The sequence below is a fragment of the Suricata suricatta genome, chromosome 4, assembly GCF_006229205.1.
Source record: "Suricata suricatta isolate VVHF042 chromosome 4, meerkat_22Aug2017_6uvM2_HiC, whole genome shotgun sequence".
NCBI lineage: Eukaryota > Metazoa > Chordata > Mammalia > Carnivora > Herpestidae > Suricata > Suricata suricatta.
In genome coordinates this window covers 147,731,527-147,742,814 of record NC_043703.1, presented here as the reverse complement: position 1 = coordinate 147,742,814, position 11,288 = coordinate 147,731,527, and the positions used below count along the sequence as shown (strand labels likewise).

At 48.9% G+C, this 11,288-nt stretch overlaps 1 long non-coding RNA gene across 1 annotated transcript; it reads left to right on the top strand.

Annotated features, from left to right (window-relative positions):
- The first annotated feature begins 4,005 nt into the window (after nucleotides 1-4,005).
- Nucleotides 4,006-10,872, top strand: LOC115289160. Its single transcript, XR_003907425.1, has 4 exons — nucleotides 4,006-4,239; nucleotides 5,354-5,772; nucleotides 6,122-6,227; nucleotides 10,757-10,872. It is a non-coding gene; the product is annotated as an uncharacterized LOC115289160 (long non-coding RNA).
- Nucleotides 10,873-11,288: the final 416 nt, after the last annotated feature.

Here is an 11,288-nt window from a genome sequence, read left to right as displayed (position 1 = left end):
TGCTCAAAACCCTGAGATGGCCCCTGTCCTCAGCAGAGTGAATGGCGAAGTCCCCACAATCGCCTGCGAGGCCCTCTGCTTTCCCCAGTTGCTTTCCTGCCCTATTGCTTCCCCCTTCCCTGTCACCATCCCACTGGCCTACTCTCTGTTTCTCAGACACAGCAGATCTGTTCCTACCTTGGGGCCTTTGCACTGAACAGCTCTCCTGCCTGGAATGTTCTTGCCCCTGATATCTACATTACTATCCCTCACTCCTTTCATGTTCTACATCAAATGGCCCTCTCAGTGGTCTACCCTGACCAGCCTATTTAACATCATGTCATTTCCCCACCTGCTGCACTTGCCGGCCTATCCCAATCCCCATAGCATCTGGTCTGTCTCCTCCTAACACACCACGTAATTTACTGATTTATTTTCTTCTCAGTCCCCCTTTCCCCACCGATATGCTAGAATGTAAGTCCTATGGAGGCAAGAATTGGTGTCTGTGGTCACTGCTGTGTCCCCAGCATCCCAAGAGTGCACCTGGTCCCCAAGCATTCCCTAAGCATGTCTTGAACAGATGCCTCAGTGAATACAAGGACATGAGGGCTTGTGGGCAGGCAGGGGTGAAACCCAGCTAACTGCTCAGAGCACTGGCTCCAGGCAGTCCTCAGCAGTGAGTGGCACTGAGAATGAGTCAGGAAGGATGAGATCAGCTTAGAAGAGTCTCCAGGCTGAGTAACTGGTCTCCACCCCTGCCTCCTTCCCGTTTGGACCCAACACTGGAAATCCATGGAAAAGCAATGAGTTCTTCTTATGAGTTCCAACCACTTGTTTCCTCTGAACTCAACTTGTCTGGGGACCAAAGTGCAAAGCTCTCAGAAAAAGAAGCATTGAACACAAGGGAGGTTCAATGACACTTTACCCATTTTAACTTCAGATAGCAAACTTACTGAGGACTTACAAGAACCTGCTGTCTCAGACTCTCCCTGCTTCAAACTTTGATTCACATCTTGAATTGAAGAAACACAAGTCTTTCATGGGGAGGGGGGCTGGAGGGAGGTACTTTTATTGTCACATGAACTGCAAGCAAAGCAATGAACAACTATGACTAACCAGCAAGTGATCGCCCCAACCAGTCATGGAGGCATAAACAAACAAATGAATAAGTAAATAGCACCAGTCAAGTGAAACAAAATCCCTTGAGACCTGCAAACTGCAGGTTTGTAGGTCCAGTCTATTTTTGTTAAGTTTATTTATTTATTTAAGAGTTTGAGAGAGGTGGGGGAAAGGGGTAGAGAGAGAGGGAGAGAGAGAACCCCAAGCAGGCTCCTCACTCTCAGTACAGAGCTGGGGCTTGAATTCATGAAACTGTGAGATCATGACCTGAGCTGATATCAAAAATTAGACACTTAACCGACTAAGCCACTCAGGTGCCTCTGTAGGTCCAGTCTTGACTGTAAGCTCAGCCCTACAGCAAGTGGAAATAAGGTATATACTTAAATCAATACATGCTGGCTGGTGACTGACTGTGGTATAAAGAGCCAAGTGCCAGGTCATAGTAAGGAGTCAAGGCCAGTGTGAAAGGGTCCTATTTCAGGAAGTGAGTCTCCCCTTTTGCAGAGATGGCATGTGAAATATTTGTGGGCCTACTGGGCACCGGGGAGGTGCTCACATTCTCTGCACAGAGGCAACAGCGAGCAAAGGGGTACAGAGCAGAGAGGTGAAGGCGGGCAGGGAAGGGGCTGGGGCTCTTGCTCTAGCAGAGCCTCTGTGTTTAATTGCTGCTCAAAGTGCTTCCATCAAGTCTGTCCAGTCCGTGCTTCCCAGTCACACACACAGGTACCTGTGCGTGTACGTACATGCACGCATGCACCCCAGCAACCTCTCTGACCAGCCTTCCCCATTTACTTTGCTGATGCCCACTTGTGCTTAATCTACCCAGTAGCCTTTAGAAATCTCAGGATATTTGCAGCGTTGAAACAAGTGTATCTCCACTTTATTGCACCTGTATTTCCTGTAAAGAGCAATTTCATTTTGTGTCTCCATTGTATTCCATCTGGCTTTTGCACTCAGAAACTTCTTCGAACAACACTTCAAACAATGCAGGAAACACAGCTGACAGCCTCCTGCTCTCCCAGTATTTTGGAGGGATGAGAAAAAAATGCACAGGGCTCGGGCTGGAGCTTACCAGCCCTGTAGCTGCTTCACCCCCGTGAAGGGAAGGGAGAGCTCCCCCCACCAGCGGCAAGCAGGGAGCCCCCCTGCTGGAGGGGTGGCCCCTCAAAAACCACCTACTCGCTGTAAACACAGAGAGGAGGGCCGAGCAGGGAGTAGGCGAACACGTACGTTATTACAAGAGCCCTTCGCACATCTTCCAACGGTTATGTTACCTGCTTCGGAACCATGCCCCACACCTCCAGAGTGGTCACTCAGGCCTCTCGTGGGTAGAAGAGCCCAGTGCCCTCTGGAAACATCTAGGCTTAGTGCGGATCTCACTGACATGAGGCCATGATGCCAAGATCCCTGCTCTCATGTCCACTCCTCTTCTTTCTCCCTCCAGACAGATCCACCTTCTCTAATGTCAGGCCCGTGCTGCATTCTCACCCCCTTCGGCCCTTTGTCTCTAGGCCCAGAACACTCTCCTTTCCCCCTTTTACCCCCCTCCAGCCAGTCTTGTCTTTGGTGAGTGAAGAAAGGGGGTGAATAAATAAATGGTCAAGTCTGGGAGAAATATGTGGATGATGGATTGAGTTTGGGGAGTCACCATGAAGCCCCGAAGACTTAGTTGATAATTGAAAGAGCATCAGTGGGGGGCTGGTGGGTAGGAGAGACACAGAAGGTCCTCCGGGATCTACCAGCCACGCCCCCAAGAGAACATTGCTGATAACCCCAGGAGCGGCATCCGAAGGCTACGCGGCTTCTGCCCCCTCCCCAGCCCTCACTGCTCCTGCAGCCAGTCCAGGTCCTCAGTTCTCAGTCAAGGCTCACTGTCCCTCCCCCTGCAGCCACATCCATCACACCCAAGTCTGTGAGCGAGCGCTTATTCCATCCGTGGGATCATACACTGGGTGTGAAGCTTCTAACAGCCCAATCAGCAGCGGCCACTAGCTTGGCTAGAATCAGCCAGAGCATTTCATCCAGCCTGCATGTTCCACCTGCAGGGCTCAGAACATTCACATTATAATCAAAATAAAGCCCAGTAACATGTACCCCAATGTTCAAGCAGCACTTTCAACAATAGCCAAATCATAGAAAGAGCCTAAATGTCCATCAACTGATGAATAGATCAAGAAGATGTGGTTTATATGTACAATGGAGGGGGTGCCTGGGTGGCTCAGTTCGTTAAGCATCCAGCTTCGGCTCAGGTCATGATCTCATGGTTCGTGAGTTCGAGCCCAACATCGGGCTCTGTGCTGACAGCTAGCTCAGAGCCTGGAGCCTGCTTCAGATTCTGTATCTCCCTCTCTCTCTGACCCTCCCCTGCTCACACTGTCTCTCTCTGTCTCTCAAAAATAAATAAAAAACATTAAAAAATATATGTATAATGGAGTACTACATGGCCATGAGAAAGAGTGATTCTGGCCATTCATAGCACTGTAGATGGAACTCGAGGGTGCCATGCTAAGTGAAATAAGTCAGACAGAGAAGGACAGATACCATACGTTTTCACTCATAAGTGGAACAGGAGAAACTTAACAGAGGACATTGGGGGAGGGGAAGGGGGGAATAGTTAGGCAGAGGGAGGGAGGCAAACCATGAGACACTCTTGAATACAAAGAACAAACTGAGGGCTGATGGGGGAGGGGGGTAAGGGGGTGATGGGCATGGAGGACACTTGTGCGGATGAGCACTGGGTGTTATATGGAAACCAACTTGACAATAAACTATAAAAGAAAAACAAAACAAAACAAAGCCCATTAGAGGAGAAAACTCTGGGGTCTGGGAGTGAAACAGCTCAGACATCACAATGGGGGTGGGGGGACAGGGGGAGAGGCACTGACCTTGTGTGTCGTTTCACCATATCCAAGGGTCAGGGGACATCCTTAGGGGCCTAGGAAGACACCCCAGATGGCCTAGGGAGCTGCTCTGAATATGGTTAGGAGAAGGGGTCAGTGCAGGAGAGAGAGCATGCGCCTACTTCGTTTGATCAGGAGTTTCAGTACAGAAAAAGTTTTATGGCAACAAATGGAAAGAACAAAGCTTTTCCTTAAATAGTTTTTCTCGGCTTGAGGGCTGGTATGAACGAACTCATTCCAGGTGAGTGGCGCCTCCTCAAAATGTAGCCCTAACCCCTCTTAGAGCACGACAGCAAAACGTGACCTTACCTGGAAATGGAGTCATTAAAGATGTATGTAGTGAAGATGGTGGGCCCTGATCCAATATGACCACGTCCTTACGAAAGGGCGAAACGTAGACCCAGGGACAGACGTGCACAGGGAGGAGGCCATGTGTGGATGAAGGCAAAGATCTGGGTGACACTGTACAAGCCGAGGACACCACAGGTGGCCAGTAAACCAGAAGCTGGAAGCAAAGACTGGAACCGATTCTCCCTCACCAGAAGGGCCCCACCCCAGACCGCCTGGGTGGCTCAGTGGGTTAAGCATCCAACTTCCACTCAGGTCATGATCTCACGGTTCCTGAACTCAATCCTCACATTGGGTGAGCTTGAGCCCCACATTGGGCTCTGTCCTGACTTGTGGAGCCTATGTGGAATCCTCTCTCTCCCTCTCTGCCCCTCGTGTGATTTTCTCTTCTTCACTCATGCGCTCTCTCATAGATGCTAGATAGATAGATAGATAGATAGATAGATAGATAGATAGATAGATAGATAGATAGAGGGGGAAAAAAAACTCAGGTTCTGCGGGACGATGAATGTCAGTTGTTTGGACCACCAGGCCCGTGGAGCCCTGGCAAACCAGTACAAAAAGCAAGCAATGTATCTGAAACGTATTTTTCTCCTCATTGTCCATCCCAAACACAGCAAACTGGCTCTGAGAGCTGCGCCAGCACCACGTCACCGCTGGTCACCAAAGGGGTCCAAAACCCGCAAGTGCTACATAGGTCCAAGGTGATGGTCACTCCCAACCATCATGGCATGTCCCTCACTGTCACTGGGACAGAAGGACAGTGAAATAGTCATTGTGAGTGGGAACATTGAAGCCAAAGACCTGCCTTTGGGTCCCTCTCCTGCCCCTTAGTAGCTGAGCAGCAGGTGCGACAGGCACAGCCGGCCACCATCCCTTGTCGGTGACACATGGGTGACACAGCACTGGCAGCAGTGCTGCTGAGATAGTCAGGCTACATCACAGTTCCTGGCACACGGTGAGCACCCAGAAGTGGGAGCTGCCTTCAGAAGACTGTCCTCCCCTAGGTGAGCTAAGCCCTGAAAGGTACAAGAACAGAAGATCCGAGATGCGTCCGATGCCAGAGGCGGACACAGCCCAGTGTGCGTCTCTGCAGCGTCTGCTGGCCCAGCAGAGGGTCCGCCCTGAGAGCGAGGAACAGAAAGGAGCAGATGGCAGCAATCGGCCACAGGGCCTGGGAAGACAGAGGAACAAGAGAATCTGGAGGTCAGAGCAGCTCGGTTCCTGCATCTGACAGGCAGCGCCACGAGGAATCCGTGTCACCTCAAGGTTGGCCGGCCTCTCCCCTAGCAGAGGGGACACAGGATTCCAACCCAGCAGGAGAGAACTGCAGCCTGCCACACACCTGCCAGAGCAGAGAAATGCAGAGACCTTCAGGCACACACATCAGGAGAGAGGGTGCTCGGATATAAGCGAGAGGAAATATGTAAGTCGTAGCAAAATCTGGGCATGTCTAGCATGAGGCAGGGAACCACCCCCACCCCCCCAATCAGGGAGCCCTCTGTAGGGGTGTTCTGGTTAATGTTTAACAACTGGGTGGGAGGAGCATTGCCAGCTTTTATGGTGTAAATATTCCCACCATGGCCAGTTAGAAACTATCAAGAGGGTATCAATCTGTTCACCAAATTGCCGAAAATCTAACCATTGGCTCTTGTGAGCCCAGATGCTGACTGCGGCACACTGAACTCTAAGTGACATTACCATAGACCCTTAACCCTCACTAATCAAGATGTCACTGGTGACCTGCTGTCCACTCCGGTGCTCTCTACCCACAGGGCCACAGCTGCATCTTCTGCCGGGCCCTTGACCTGCTCGGGCACCTGTGTGTGCCACCAGCCAGCTCCCCCACTTTCCTTCCAGAAGGAGACTTGGAAGCTTGGGGTAAGGACAGAGCCATCACAGGTACAAAACTGGGTCCCAGTCCTCACTCTGCAGGTGAAGAGCCACCCCTAGACACGTCCACTGTCAACGCCTGCTCGGTGCAGGAACGTGCTGGCTCTCCAGAAATGGGATGCCTGCAGGGTTGGCTAAAAGAACCCTGCAGGGATCTTTAGGCCTGTGCCCTATGTTCTTTAGGTCAGTTATGAGGGCATGACGTGTGCTTTGGTTCCCTTTCATGCCACCATTTTGCCCAGGAGTGGGGCAGTGAACTCCAGCTGACCCTGGTCCATCACCAAGGGCAGACATGAACCAACATCCACCACACTAACCACAGGCTGGAAGGTGCTTCTTTCTGGATTGATGAGAACCCCATAGAGCCCATATCCTAGACCCATTGAGCCAGCGATAGGTCAGCTGCATAGTATACCCACATCTGGATTTTTCCCTCCCAGGCCAAGACCCATCCTCAGCTTACACCTGCCTGCAGATTGCTTAAAGGGTAGTTCAAGTAATTGACAGGGAGACGTTCTTTTCTTCTTGGGTAATTAGATCCAGAGGCAAATTCAATCCCCACCGGCCTGGCCAGCCCCCAGCTGATGTAAGCCTCCAGCTCTGACAATGTTCCCGAACTTGTGGCTGCCTGCAGCCCGCCCACTGGTTAGGGCTCATCAGATGTGCAAGGGCATAGAGCCAGGTCAGGAGCTCTTCCAAGCCCTGAGTTAAGTGCGAGTCTGGAGACTATGCCAAGCAGGGGCAAAGGCCTGGGAGTCTATCCACCCCACACTAATTCACCATAACCTTACATAGGTCACCTGAATCCTCTGGGCTTCCGTGTCTTCACTGCCACAGAGACCCTTTTCTCACCTCTGGTATAAAATTATCAGGAAGAACACACAGCCTGAGGGGTGTAGAGGTGCACTGGAGATGATTTACAATCAGCATTCCTTAAGATGTTGTTTACAAAGGCAAAGTAACACTGGGAATTTGCTAGAGGCAAAAATGGAGTTTTATCTGAAATGCTTTATTGATTCTCCAACCATTGCTGACCTCAGTAAATCCCTGGCCTGTACAGAGGTGGCCAAAATGTTGAGGTAGTGAATGCTTCCCCAAGTGCATCTCCCAGCTCGATAATACTGTTAGGACTACTACAAATACCCTTAGAGTGCCCAACATATCCAAACAGAAAAACGGCGGTGGGGAAAAACGGGTTGTGATGCAAAGTCTACGTGAATTTCTCCCGCCCAGCACCCAGTCATCACCACCCCCAGCTCCACCAACAAAACAAAAACGGCCTCTCTATGTTTGTGCAAACGGGGAAAAGGCTTGGCTAAGCAGGAACAAGCGCTGTTTAAGGTGAAGCAGGGGCTGCTTTACTCCTTTAGTTTTAGGAGGGTTTGCAAAGACCAGCAGCCTGGATAGTGAAGGCGCCATGCTGCAAGGTGAAAATGCCTAGGGAAGGCCACCACGTGACTTCCATGGACATCACCTAGCTGCAGAGTCCCACTGTCCTCTCACCAAGGCCAGCCGTCCACCCAGTGCCTTGCTTTGGTATGGCCTGATTCTCAGGTATTTGTATAGTAAGAACACTGGATATGTTTATGGCCAGATTCAGCTCTCAAGCCTGTGGATCGCTAGGATCACAGAGGACCATCATCAGCCCCAGCCCCACTGCCCACCTGGATTTTCCTTAGGCCAGAGCACACAAGAGCTTTGCCTTCTAGCTGGATCCCAGATGGATCCCAGCAAGTCTCCATAAATCAGAAGGGGAAATTATTCTGAAGCAAAAAGTCGTTTCCACACAACAGAGTTCAGACAGATGGTGATTATTTATTCCAATTAGCAATAAGAATAGATAAGCTTTGTGAGCATGTTCTATGAGCCAGTTCTATGTGCTTTATTTGGATTGATCTCATTTGTCCATTATTATGACCCTCTGAGATAATAAGATCATGACTTTCAGGATACCCAGTTTATAGATAAAGAAACTGAGGTAAGAAAGGTTAATTTTCCCAAAGGTTAAATTTCCCAAACATTATATAGTTTAAAGGTAATTATATTTATTAAGCAATGCTAACTGCTGTAATAAATAAACCCTGAAAGCTTACAGGTTTGACATGACAGAAATTTATCTCACTCATGGAAAGGTTTGTTAGTAAGAAAATCAGGTGCTCAGTCCTACACAGTCACTCAGCACCCCAATGACAGGTGTAGCCTGCCATTCTCACCGTGTGATGTGCAGTGTTGCTCTGAGCACCTACTTCCACCCAGCATGTGGGATGGGGAGACACAAACACAAGGGAGGTGTTTATGAACCACACCCAGCAGGAGCACCTTACTTTCATGCACATTCCAGGGTCCCACACTCAATCACACAGACCTCCCTGGATACAAGTTAAAGGCTGAGAAATATTCACCCAGGCTCAATGGCCACTTCTGGTCACTATTCTACACGATGAAAGGGAAACACAAAGCTCAGACGGTCAGCAAGCCCCTCCTGGCATGGTGGTGCACCTGGATCTAAACCCAAGTGGCCTGGCTCCAGAAACTGTCCTCCTTACCCTTGTGCTATCTGATCTGGGCTCAAAAGCTGCTGGGGAGGTGGTCCCTGGACTCAGATGGAGCTGGGAATCTAGACAGGGCTGAGATTAGAAGGGAGGTGGCAGTCATGTCCCAGGGCCCAGCACCAAACAGTCTTTCTCAATCTCCTCCACACAACTATCATTGGATCTGAAATCCTACCCTGAGCATGACTTTCTTGGTCAAGGGCCAACAAAATTTAGGAGTTCCTATAAAGTGGCAGCTACCTCTGGGAAGGACCAAACTCCAAACCTTCTTTATTTTACAACCTCCCTGTATGAACTTATCAGATGCTTTCCATGGGGGAGCCCTAGGTGGGAATTGGGGGGTCTGGAAGACAGTCTGGAGGTACTATAGGTAGGAGAAGTAGGGGTGTTCAAAATCTAGGAATAAGCTTCATGCCGCAGCTGACGAGTAGCCCAGTGTATCTAAGCAGACAAAGCTTTGTGCTGGGGATGCGCTGGTTTTAAAATATGTCCCCAAATTCCTTGATACTCCTCCTTTCAAGAGGTGGAAGCCAATTCTCCTTCCCTTGTACATGGGCTGAACTTAGTGACTTGCTTCTAAGAAAGGAAAAAAGCAGAAGTGGTGGTGTGTGACCTCAGAGACCAGATCAAAGCAGACACTGAGGCTTCCTCCCAGTTTTCTCTTGCTCTCTTGGGCTACTTGCTCTCAGGAAGTTAGATGCCATGTTGTGAGGATGCTCAAGCAGCCACAGAGAACCTACATGGTGAGGAAATTCCAACAATCATGTGAGGAGCCCCAACCCCCACTCAACCTTTCAGATGACTACCCCCTGACTGCAACAACATGAGAGACCCTCAACTAGATATGCCCAACAAAACTACTCCTGAATTCCTGGCTCACAGGAACTATAATATAATCAATTGTTTCTTGAAGCCACTATATTTTGTGGTGATTGGTTTTGCAGATACATAACTAATAGGTATGGGAAAAGAAAGGAAGCCAGTAGAAGCAACACATTCCCACCCATAAGGAGCGTTGAATACCAAAAACTAGCTTTGTTCTTTTTTTAATGTTTATTTATTTGTTTTGAAAGAGAGAAAGAAAGAGTGTGCACAAGTGGAAAAGGGGCAGAGAGAGAAAGAGAAAGAGAATCCCAAGCACATCTCCACATCCCTGGTGTAGAGCCCTACATTGGGCTCAATCCCATGAACCATGACATCATGGCCTGCGCTGAAATCCAGTGTTGGTTCCTCAACCAACTGAGCCAGCCAGGCACCCCCAGTATTAATGTATTATTAGGGAGCAAGCTATGTTTCAATCTGTGACATAAGTAGAGAAAGAACCAGGAAAACATTCCTTTGGCTACATACTAGAAGAAAACTCATGCTCCCAAAGTCTTGTGCTGGGGATTTGCCTTTCTCCAGCCCAATGGTTCTCAACTAGGGATGACTTTGTCCCTCAAAGGACATTTAGCAATGTCTTGAGTTTTTTTATTGCTGCAACTATGGGGGGTGCACTTACTAGTATCTAGTAGGGAGAAGTCAAGGTAGCTAAATATTCTACAATGCACAGGTAAGCCCCCCAAGCCCCAACAAAGAATTATCTAGTCCAACTATAAATGGTGCCAAGATTGAGAAAGCCTGCTCTAGCCCCGGCCTTGAAACCACAATCTCCTTTAGAGCATGTGTGTCTCTGGGCCACTCCAGAGTTAGATAGGTAGGAGTTAATGTAAACAATGGAAATCCAACTGCACACCGTTTATATACATTCTTGTAAACATATATTTCATTAAAGATATTTTAAAAATCCAAGTCTGTATTCCCAATTTAACACAGTCACATGAAAAGAGCATTCTTGGGATAAAAATATAGGTAACTCCATTTGACATGTTGTGCCCTAAATGAAATTAACCTACCCCAGCCCTTTTCTTATTAGCCTCTGTTCAGGGACTTCGAGACCCATTTATTTTTCTCTTTTCTTCCCAGGCCCAAGAAGCCACCCTCCCTTCTAGCTGTCGCCCATGTGGCTGTGCTCTGTAATCCTAAGAGCATACTGAAATGCAGGTGGAATACAAGATGCTACAGGTAATAAAGTTTATCAGAATGGCTTGTCATTATTTTTGTATCATTATACAATTACTGCGGCTTTGGAAGGTAATAAATCACTGCACAGGTGACAAATTGAGAAACTAAGAAGGAAGCAACTGCTGTCACTAACGAGATGTGGTGACTTGGTGCTCAACCTTTTAAAAAACGTCCTGTGATCCCGCGAGGTGTCAGCAAGAAGGCCATCCACATCCAAAAGCACACCAGGTCCACTGCCAAGACTGTGAAGTAGCTTGAAACTCCAATGACTCTAAAAATTACTGTCCCAATTCACTCTCTGATGGCCCACAGGGAGCATGGTAACACCAATAATGAAGCTCCAGTGAGTCTAAACTTCATGAGGTCAGCTTTAAGCACCCAGACAGCCCAGTTTTCATTCATCCTGACTCAGCAGTGTCTCCAAAGAAGCTTG